Source organism: Cynocephalus volans, chromosome 6 (assembly GCF_027409185.1).
Source record: "Cynocephalus volans isolate mCynVol1 chromosome 6, mCynVol1.pri, whole genome shotgun sequence".
Classification (NCBI taxonomy): Eukaryota; Metazoa; Chordata; class Mammalia; order Dermoptera; family Cynocephalidae; genus Cynocephalus; species Cynocephalus volans.
The window spans coordinates 98,151,168-98,161,546 of record NC_084465.1 but is presented as its reverse complement, the minus strand read 5'-3'; the positions used below and the strand labels follow the sequence as shown (position 1 = coordinate 98,161,546).

At 49.7% G+C, this 10,379-nt stretch overlaps 2 non-coding genes across 2 annotated transcripts; both read right to left on the bottom strand.

The window, feature by feature from the left end:
* Positions 1-513: 513 nt before the first annotated feature.
* On the bottom strand, positions 514-586 carry TRNAK-CUU (transfer RNA lysine (anticodon CUU)). The gene has a single exon. It is a non-coding gene; the product is annotated as a tRNA-Lys (tRNA).
* A 6,457-nt stretch (positions 587-7,043) lies between these two features.
* On the bottom strand, positions 7,044-7,115 carry TRNAP-CGG (transfer RNA proline (anticodon CGG)). The gene has a single exon. It is a non-coding gene; the product is annotated as a tRNA-Pro (tRNA).
* Between the last annotated feature and the right edge of the window lie 3,264 nt (positions 7,116-10,379).

The window sequence follows — 10,379 nt, the reverse complement described above, 5'->3', positions numbered from 1 at the left end:
AGAGTGGAGGAGCCTGGGAAGGTTTGAGATCCAAGCCCCTTCTTCCAGGAGTAGTGGGCAGGCCAGTGGAACGTTAGGACCTTGCCTCTTGCATCAATGTCGCCTCGTGATTGGCCCCCTGCCAGTTCCCCTACTCTTCCCAAGACAGATCATCTCTGCCACAGGATTCCCAGATGCACGTTTGGGATGCCCCGCCTCCAGCATCCCCAGTTGGGCGACCCCATGCTATGACAATCCTATCGCCCACCCATGGAGAAGGTGTAGGATGTGAGTCTCATTCAGGGTGAGGGGTGTAGGGGGCTTGGCTCTGCCTCCCTCCGCTTAAACCACCTCCCCCCCAAATGTAGGAAACATAACTCTGGATATCTACTCCGATCCAAAATCACAGCCCAAGAACGGAGCCCCCTCCTCCTTATTGAATTATCCAGCTCGGGAATTTTCTCTGGAAGATCCCTGTAAACCAAACTCAGAGTTGCTTAATGGCCTGTAAGGACCTCCTCAAAACGGAGGCTTTGCCCAACGTGGGGCTCGAACCCACGACCCTGAGATTAAGAGTCCCATGCTCTACCGACTGAGCTAGCTGGGCCATGTGGACGGTGGGCCTCTGTCCTTTGTTCTGAGCCTCAGGCAATTCAGCCGCTCTTGCCCAGCTTCCCCCTCCAGTCCCCAACATCTCCACTGCCTGCACTGAGCCTCCCAGACGCAGCCAAAGTTCTGGAGCAGAGACCTGGCAGATCTTCGCCCCTGTCTGGGCCCAGGAGATACAGGAAAGAGAAACATGGAGAAGAGGACGCATCATACATCTCCAGCCTCTGAGTCCTTTGGGGTCCGGGAAGAACTCCAAGAGCAGAATCCCAAATGCCCTTCCCCCAAAAGCCCCCAATACCTCAGAGGACAGGGCTCTCCTCACAGAGAAGCGGGGCTTACCCGACCCTCTGGGGAAATGTATTCCAGGCAATGGCCAGGCCTGCATGATCCAGGACCAGGCTCTGGCCTCCCAGGCAGGGCTGTGTCCCCAGAAATCACTGATGGGATGGGGTGGGACACTGAGGATGTGGGAACCCCAAGGATGAAGTCATCCACAGCAGGGCTGGACCCAGTGGTGGCCAGGGACATGCGGGAAAATCGTTCCATCTCTGATATCTCTGAAGAAGCAAGGGAAGAGCCATTCTGGGAGAACTGGATCTTATTGTCTGATTAATATGATTGATTTGAATCAAGTTGGGAAGGGGGGCCTTGTCTCCCCCCTCTCCTCCTCTCCTCCAGGCCTTGGGAGGAATTCATCCCAAACCCTCCATAGAGCCCATGCACAGAGTGGACCTGGGTCCACCCCCAGTGTCAATATGCGCCCCCAACCTTCCCCGGAGCTGCGATGGTGAGGAGGGGCATTGAGGTAGGAGATCATGGAGCCACCTTTCCAGAATCCTCGATGGCTTTCCATCACACAGCTGCGCCTGCTATCCGGGGGGAGCGGGGAATATTTCAGCATGGCCAAGCCTGTGCCCACCTCCCTGAAGGCTGAACTCACCCCTGAGTTTTTGGCACTTCTAGGTATCCATTAGGACTGTACTGAAGCCTCCTGGTTAGCTCAGTTGGTAGCATGCATAAACACTAGTTTCAGGATTGTAGAAGTGAACCCCATCTCGAACGTCAGATTTTCAGATGTCCCTGCTGCTGATCAGCAGACTTTAAGGCTAATCAATACTCCAAGCACTGATGCTGACACGTGGAGTCGGTGCTTCCATCAACCACTGGGTCCAGCTCCTACTGTTCCTCTGTGAGGAGGAGTCCTCTGTTTACCCTCACACCGCGGAGATCTTCACGGCCGGCCTAGGTGAGAGACACCTGCTGTAAGCCTTCACCCCTTGGTTCATTTTACCCTGAGCAGACTAAAGTATAAATTTTGAGAGAATCTGACCTGGGAGGGGTGCAGGATCGTCCTGGACACTGCACCAACACCAGTGAGCCCAGTGGACAGAGGTTGATATCCTCCCTGGAAATTGACCACATCCCTCTTGGGGACTCAACATGGCTCACTTGTCACAGCTGATAAATAAACGGGAAAAGGAACACAATGGTTCTGCTCCTCCATTGTCTGATTTTCTTAGCGATTCCCTAGAATTCTGAGAAATAAATGGGCTGAGCATAGGTGGTGGAAATTTTTATATGGGTGCTTGGAACTGAGAACACTTTTTGAGTTTCAAGAGAATGGGATCGTCTGTGGCAGTGATCCCAGGAAAAAGGCACCGGCCAGTGTGGGGCTCCAAACTCGGACTCTGAGATTAAGAGTCTCTGCTCTGTGGACTGAGCTAGCCAGACAAACATTGGGAACTCTTCATGGTTCTTTAGGACAAGAAGGAGGCTTACTCTCTCCAGAAGAACGAAGTCCCAGAATTGGAATCAGATCCAGTGCATCCCCCTGAGGAAGCACAACCAGGGGGACAACTGTGTCTATGGGTGTTGGGGACACATATCTTTTGTGGACCCCAATATTGAGTGTCCCAGCCTATGTCTCCTGTAGTTTTTTATCCCAGGAGAGTCCATGAGGCACCATAATCCAGACAGCCAAGGGAGACCCTCTTCTGGACCATGCGCTGCTTCCACCTAACAAAGTTTAAAAGCAAGACCCCAAAAGATCAACTTGTTTCCAAGGAACTTAACCACATCCTAGAAAAATGCTCAAGAATATGTATAGAGGAGCTGGCTAGTTAGCTCAGTTGGTTAGAGGATGGTGTTATAACACCAAGGTCAAGGATTTGGATCTCCCTACCAGCAACCCACCAAAAGGAAAAAAGACAAGAAATACCAAAATATCCAGCATCTAACAAGGTAAGATTATAAATATCTGAAATAGCTGACATCCAATGAAAAATTATCATATAGGGGCTGGCCGGTTAGCTCAGTTGTTGGAGCACAGCCTTACAACACTGAACAAGCCCCAAACACAGGAAAAATGAAAGAAAACTATACCAAGGTTCATAATCAAACAGCTTAAAGTCAGTGATAAAGGGAAGTATGTTAAAATCAGCCAGAGAAATAATATACATTACATACTGAGAAACAATGACTAGAGTAAAAGTTGATTTCTCTTCAGAAAAAAAGTGTAAGCTAAAAGAGAAGCAACATTCACAAAATTTTGACTTCCCCTGTGTTTGGCAGCTGGTCCCTACTGGGGATCTGAACCCATGCCCCTGGTGTTGTAAGGCCGTGCCCTAAACAACTGAGTTAACTGGCCTAAGTTTTGGCTTTTTAAAAAATTTATTAATCTAGGGGACCAGCAGGTCAGCTAAGTTCGTTGGAGCACAGCTTTGTAGCACCAAGGTCATGGGTTCAGATCCCTGTTAAGAAAAAAAAAAAGTCTATTAATCCAGGATGTTTACATAAAAATCACTCTATGTAATTCACCATATTTATATACTAAAAAGAAAGACCATATGACCATCTCAATACATGCAGTAAAAGCATTTGACAAATTCAACATCCATTTCTGAAAAAAAAAATTCTCAGCAAACTGGGAATAGGAAGAGACATCCTTAACTGATAAAGAGCATTTATGACAAACTACAGGTGGGGCCGGCCCCTGGCTCACTCGGGAGAGTGTGGTGCTGATAACACCAAGGCCCCGGGTTCGGATCCCATATACGGATGGCCGGTTCGCTCACTGGCTGAGCGTGGTGCTGACAACACTAAGTCAAGGGTTAAGATCCCCTTACCAGTCAAAAAAAAAAAAAAAAACTACAGGTGATATCATCCCTACCCCTAAGATACAGAAATCTGCTCTACCCACGACTATCCAGCTTTGTGCTGGAAGTGCAAGAAGACATGAAAAAGCAACAAAAGACATCCACCAGGTTCAAAAGGATTATGTAAAACTGTCTTGTTACAGACAATTTTCTCTGCAGAAAACCCTATGAAATTGACAGAAAAGATACTAGAAGGGCTGGCCTGTGGCTCACTTGGGTGAGCGTGGTGCTGACAACACCAAGTCAAGGGTTAAGATCCCCTTACTGGTCATCTTTTTGAAAAGAAAGGGAAAGATACTAGAACTAGTGAGTAAATAGCAAGGTTGTAGGATACAAGACCCGTTTACAATATGTCCATTATGTTTTCATTTATTTATTTATTTATTTTAAAGATTTTATTTTGGGGGGCACAGGTGAAAAATGGCTGCTAAAGGGATCTAACCCTTGACCTTGGTGTTATGGGCACCACGCCATTATGTTTTCAATACTGGAAAAAATCAGAAGTTGAAATTTAAACATACCATTAAAAAGTACGAAACAGGTATGAATCTGAAACCCACCTTGGCTGGTCAGTATGGGAATCCAAACCTGTGGCCTTGACATCATAAGGCTGTGTTCTAGCCGGCTGAGCTAACCCAGCCACTCCCACCCTGCTATGGGTTTTTTAATACAGAAAAATATTTTAAGACTGGTTCTAAAATTAATATGAAAATGCAAAGATGTAGAATAGCCAAAACAACTTTGAAAAAGAAGAATGAAGTTGGAAAACTAACACTACTTGACTTCAAGATTTATTATAAATCTACAGTAATCAAAACAGTGTTGTATTGGTGTCAAGATAAATATACATCAATGGAATAACGTAGAGAACCCAGAGTGAGTTTCACAAGGTCGCTAAATTCAAACTTAATTTACAAATGTATTTGTATTTTTATAATATCTGAAATAAATAGAAAATTGTGTTCAAAGTGATTAATTTACAATTGCATTAAAAATACCAACTACCTAGGAAAACTTCTAATGAAAGGTGTGCAAAACCTATTTCAGAAAAATATAAAACACAATTATGATAAGTTTTTAAATGCCTTAATGAGTGAAGGGATACATCATGTTCATAAATTGAAAGACTCAATATTGTAATGATGTCAAATCGCCCTGAACTGATCTATAGAATCGATGCCTTACCAACCAAAATCCCAGTTGCTGGCCAGCCACAAAAAAAAAAAAAAAAAAAAAGGAGAAGAATCCCAGTTGCTATTTTTGTGTAAATTGACAAGCTGATTCAAACACATATGGAAGCAATAACCAAAACAAATCTGAAAAACAAATCTGGGATATTTATTCTACTGGATTTCAAGGCTGATCATAATCCACATACTAGCCAGCTGCAAAAAAACAAAAGAAAAAAAAAAAAAGATTTATCATAAATCTAAACTTATTTGGGCTGAAGGGTAGACAGACACTACAGAACAGAGCAGTGCAAAATTAGAACCACAAGTATTCAGGCCCTTGATTTATGAAAAAGTTTGCACTACAGAGTAGTGGGAGAAAGGACGGTCTTTTGAATAAATCGATCTGAACTAGGAGAAGGACAAACAGGAATCCGTTACAAACTCACACCACACACAGGAATCAATTCAGGGTACGATGCAGACCTAAAAACGGAAAAGGTAGAGAGGAGAAAACAAGTACCAGGTTTTGTTCACCACGAGGTGACGTTCGGTAAATGCCCTGGGCTCTAAGGTTGAGCCCAACGTAGCCCGTTGTGTGGATTAAGGGCCTCAGGCTCTGTCTGCTGACCTAGCCCGGCAAACACGGATCAAGTCCTTCCTGACTGTCCAGTTCAAATGAGGTCTTGGGCCCAGGAGGAAGATGTTCTGGATTCAGCGTTACCCCTGCCCCTAGCTGCAGGTAGTGCACCCGGCTCTGTCCCCAAATCTCTGACACGGCCTCTAGATCCTCAAAATGTGAACGAAGAGCCGAGATCCCGGCCGTGTTCCCAGGCCAGCGAAAACTCTCGAAGGTTCTAGCGCAGCCCGGGAGGAGCAAGCGAGTTCCTTCGGGTCCTGGCACTTGGGGCGCAGGAGCGGCAGTGGGCGGAGGTGGTTCGTGGGACCCTGGCCGGTTCCTCCAGTCTGGAGAGGAGGCTCCAAAGCCTCTGGGGGCCCGCGTCCCCGGCTCCCATCTGCGTCCTTGGGGGGCCCCGCAGTAGCGAGTGGTCCACCGTCCCCCATCATTAGGACTCCTGACCTTTGAACTAGCACGAAATTTTACCAAACACACACAGCTCCGGCTACGTGGCACGGCGCTGTGTTAAGCATTTTTTTCGAGTGTGACTCACAAATGTGTGGCGTTCGTGCTGCTACCGTCCCTCTTTAACAGATGGTGAAATTGAGGCCTCCGTGGCTGAACGTCTTGTCCAGAGACCCAAAGTCTGGGCTGGGAGGACGACGGCGGCCTCTGCTGGGGGCCCTAAAACGGAAAAGAAAGTTTTCACATTTACGGGCTCGGCCGGCATTTGCGGAGCAGGACGCTGCCCTGCACACCGGGAGCTGTGCCTCTGAGTCTGCGCGGTCCATTCCCGCCGGCCCCAAACGGGAGCCACATCTGCCATTTAATTTTTCTAGCAGTCACTATTAGACAAAAGAAAAAGTAAGGAGAAACTGATAACATTAATTATCATATGTTTTACTTAATCCAATATATCCAAAATATCATTTCAACACATAATGAGGCATCTTACTCTTTGGGGTACTAAGTCTTCAGAATCCTATATGTATTCTACTCTCGGGGCAGCACATCTCAATTGTACCAGCCGTACCTATTTCCAGGGCTCTAAGGCCATACGTGGCTCGTGGTTACCTTACTGGACAGCGCAGGCCACCGAGTCACACAGAGCTCTGCCCTGTTCTCAGAGACCTTCAGCTGCAACTCCGCCCTGGCTTGCAGAGATGGAGGTTCCCAGGGCGACGAGGGGAAGGCGAGGGAGGGAGGGTGTCTGCGCTCTCTACCCAAAGGGACCATCGCAGCGGGGTGGCCGGAGCGGAGCTTTCAAGGGCCAGCCTGGACCCCACACCTCCCCCCGTCGCTCACCCCAAGGGGACCCAAGGACCAAGGACACCCCTCCCCACCGCCCGGAGCCCGCGCGCAGCCGAGCGACCCAGCATCATCACCAACTTTGATGGGTCCAAAGCGGCGTCCAAAGCGCATGAGGCTCCGGGCTCAGTCACCGCTTTCGGAGCTCTTTATTCTATTGTCGTCTGAAATAAATAACAGGAAAAAGGGAACCCGCCGCCCTTGGGACTCGTCCGGGATTTGAACCCGGGACCTCTCACACCCGAAGCGAGAATCATACCCCTAGACCAACGAGCCAGGACAACTGTTCTCCTTGGGAGCGCTTGGTCCCGGGCTGTGTCGGCGATAGGGGCTGTAGTTTGTGGCTGGGGAATAGGGAGAAGGCGGGACAGGTGTCAAGTAAACTCTGGTCCCCTCAGACGGGGTCTGTGCGCCTGAATCCCTCTAGAAGGAGGAGGAAAGAGCAGAAGGTGACGTTTCCATTTATGCGTTGGGTCTGGGGCTGCCAGCCCAAGCGCGGAGCAAACAAGCACTGAGGGCGGATCAGGATTCTCCCCAGAGTGGGCGACGACCTCCCTCGGTTGGCCCGTGCAGTCGCCTTGCAGTTATGGGCAAATCGTACTCTGTTGACTACACTTGAGCTTGTAACTTTCTGTTCATTTCTTTTGTGGGCTACAAATAAATCTCGTTCACCCACAGGATCCCAGCAACTAGCCAGGGTGGACCACAAACTTGCGGTGGGGGAGGCCACAGTTCTGGCAATGAGTTCCTGGCACTCAGGGCATGTGGGGGACAGTGACTGTACAGGGAGAAACAGAGAAAAGCCCCCTATAGATGTCAAATGTCAAATGGTGGCCCCCCAAAAGACATGTCCATATCCTCAGCCCCAGAACCTGTGAGCATGACATTATTTGGAAAACGGACCTTTACAAATGCCCTTAAGGATTTCAACATGAGATCATCCTGGTTTATCCACCTGGGCCCAAAAAGCAATGCCTTATAAGAGATATTGATATAAGAGACAGAAGACAAGAAGGCCATTTGAAGATGGAGGCAGAGATTGGAGTTCTGTGTCTATAAGCCAAAGAATGTATGGAGCTGAAAGGGGCAAGACAAGATTCCCCCTGGAGCCATCAGAGGGAATGTGGCCCTGTGGATACCTTGATTTCAGATTTGTGGCCTCCAGAACAGTGAAAGAATAAATATGTGTTGTTTCAAACCACCCAGTTTGTGGTCATTTGCTACAGCAGAAACTAATACTGAACCCCGTACTGAGCACAGCCACACAAACTCTACATAGTAACTCTGAGCACCTACCCTGGGCCTGGGTACTCCTATGGAGCCACCCAGCCCTGTCCCCTTCCCACCTTTCCCTGATTGAGTCAATATAGGGTTGCAAATCCAGTGCTTGGGGCTCTGGTCTTCAGGACCAGAGCCCAGTCCCCCAGTCTTTGAAGGGGATAGAGCCCCAGGTAGGTGGCCAGTCCTAGAGGGAGGCTGTGGCTCTAGGGGTTTCCTGTCTGTGTTGGGGGAGGGATCCCAGACCCCCAGTCCCTCTGGGCCTGCTAGCGCCAGTATGCATTTCCACTCTGTGCCCCCCATGCCTTGATCTGAGAAGAGAGAGGACCGGGGAGTGTGGGAGAGCAGTCTTGCAGTTGTGTAGCAAATGGCTGCTAACTGGGTGGCTTTCAGCAGGAGAAAGGTATTCTCTCATAGTTTTGGAGGTCAGAGGTTCCAAATCAAGGTGTGGGCAGGGCCTCATTCCCTCTGAAGGCTCTGGGGAGGATCCTTCCTTCTTCCTGCTTCTGGTTGCTCCAGGTAGTTCCTGGTGGTACTTGTGGCTGCGTCATTGCAACCTCTGTCTCCATCTCCACATGGCCTTCTCCCCTGGGTCTCTTTGTGTACTTCCTAAGTCTCTTCTAAGGACACCGGTCATTGGATTTAGAACCCACCTAATTTAGTATGATCTCATCTCCACCCTTAACTAAGTACTTTGACAAAGATCCTATTTCCAAATAAAGCTCCATTCACAGGTACCAGGGCTTAGGACTTGGAAATATCTTTTGGGGGGGACACAATTCAACCCATTGGATAACCCCAGAGCCTCCTAGGACAAAGTTCAGGGTCAAGACCTCCTACCCACTGTGGGGGAGGGGAAGGTTTGCTGGAAGATGTAAGATTCTCACCCAAGGTGGGGATGGGGACAGTCTTCCAGGACCAGAGGCACTTTGAGGTCTGGTGCAGGGGAAAGGAGTCCCCTCCACCGCCCCTGGAACCCAGGCCACACCCGTGAGGCCTCTCCCTTCTCCGGCCCAGGCTCAGCGCTCCCTGCTGGCTCCAAGCCCAGGGCGCCTGGGACGGGAGCTGAAGGGTGAACGTTGGGGTGGAGTCAGAGCCAGGAATGGGCGTGGCCGGGGAAGTGGTCCACAGCCGCATGCGGGTTGGACCGTGTGTTACAGTGAGCAGGACTGAAGCCTCGTTGGGACCTGAAACCGCAGGGGCTTTGGACAAAAAAAAAAAAATTTTTTTTTCTTAGCATACATTTCTCTGAGTTCCCTCTTTCTCATGGCTATTTGATATTTTGAACCTCAGTTACGAGGCAAAATGACATTATTTGCATCAATGTAAAAGTTGTTTTCCAGTAGCCTGGAGCTGCAGACTCGCAGGTACTATCCAGACCCCGGGAAGCCAAGGAAGACATCAATACAGCTGTGCTGACTCCACCCCGCAGCAGGACCCTGAGATAACAGCAAGGACAGGAGCAGAAATCAGACGGAGTCTTGGCGAGACCTTGCACCTGGCTCCTTGCACAGAGCCTCTGTGGCTCACGTGCCCCTCCCCCTGCTTTTCATTTCCCACGTTCCGTTCCCTCAGCCCCCTCTTTAAAACCCCTCCGTAAGCCTGAGTCTTGGAGATGGCTTTAGCCTGGCCGTTCTCCTCCAGGTTTACCGGAGAGATGAGTTAGTCCCACGTCCCTCCTCAGGTCACAGGGTTCCTGAATAACTCTGACTTCCTGTGCCGCCGACATTGGATTTCTGCGTCGTTTGTTTTTGTTTGGGGCAGGCAGCTGGGCTTGGGTTTGGTAACAGAATTTGGTGAGTCTTAGCCAGGGGCTGAGTGCTCTGCGGTAACAGGGCTGGCTCCATCACAGAGGCCACCCCCCGCCCTTTTCTAAGGCCATCCCGTCTGTCTTCACAGAGCCAAGCACCCCTGTCCAGACTCAGACATCAGCTCTGCCCGCGTCTCTGCTTGTGACAGCAGGAGCGGGTATTAGAGGAGGTTCCCAGGGACTGACAGCGGCGGGCAGAGAAGGGCCTGGCGGTGACAGTCTCTCCAGGCGCTCCTGGCTTTGAGGTTATGAATAGGGTGAGAGTGGGCCCGAGGTCCAACCCTGACGGCCAATATCGCAACACCTTCTGGCTCCTTCTTTCCGATCTTCGTGAGCAGGTTGGAAAAGCTGAAGGACACAGGCCAGGTCGTGGAGAAGGATCTGCGAGTGGCGGGAGAGGATCCTCCTCATTCCCGCACAGGTCGCCCGCCCTATGCTGCAGCAACCCCGCC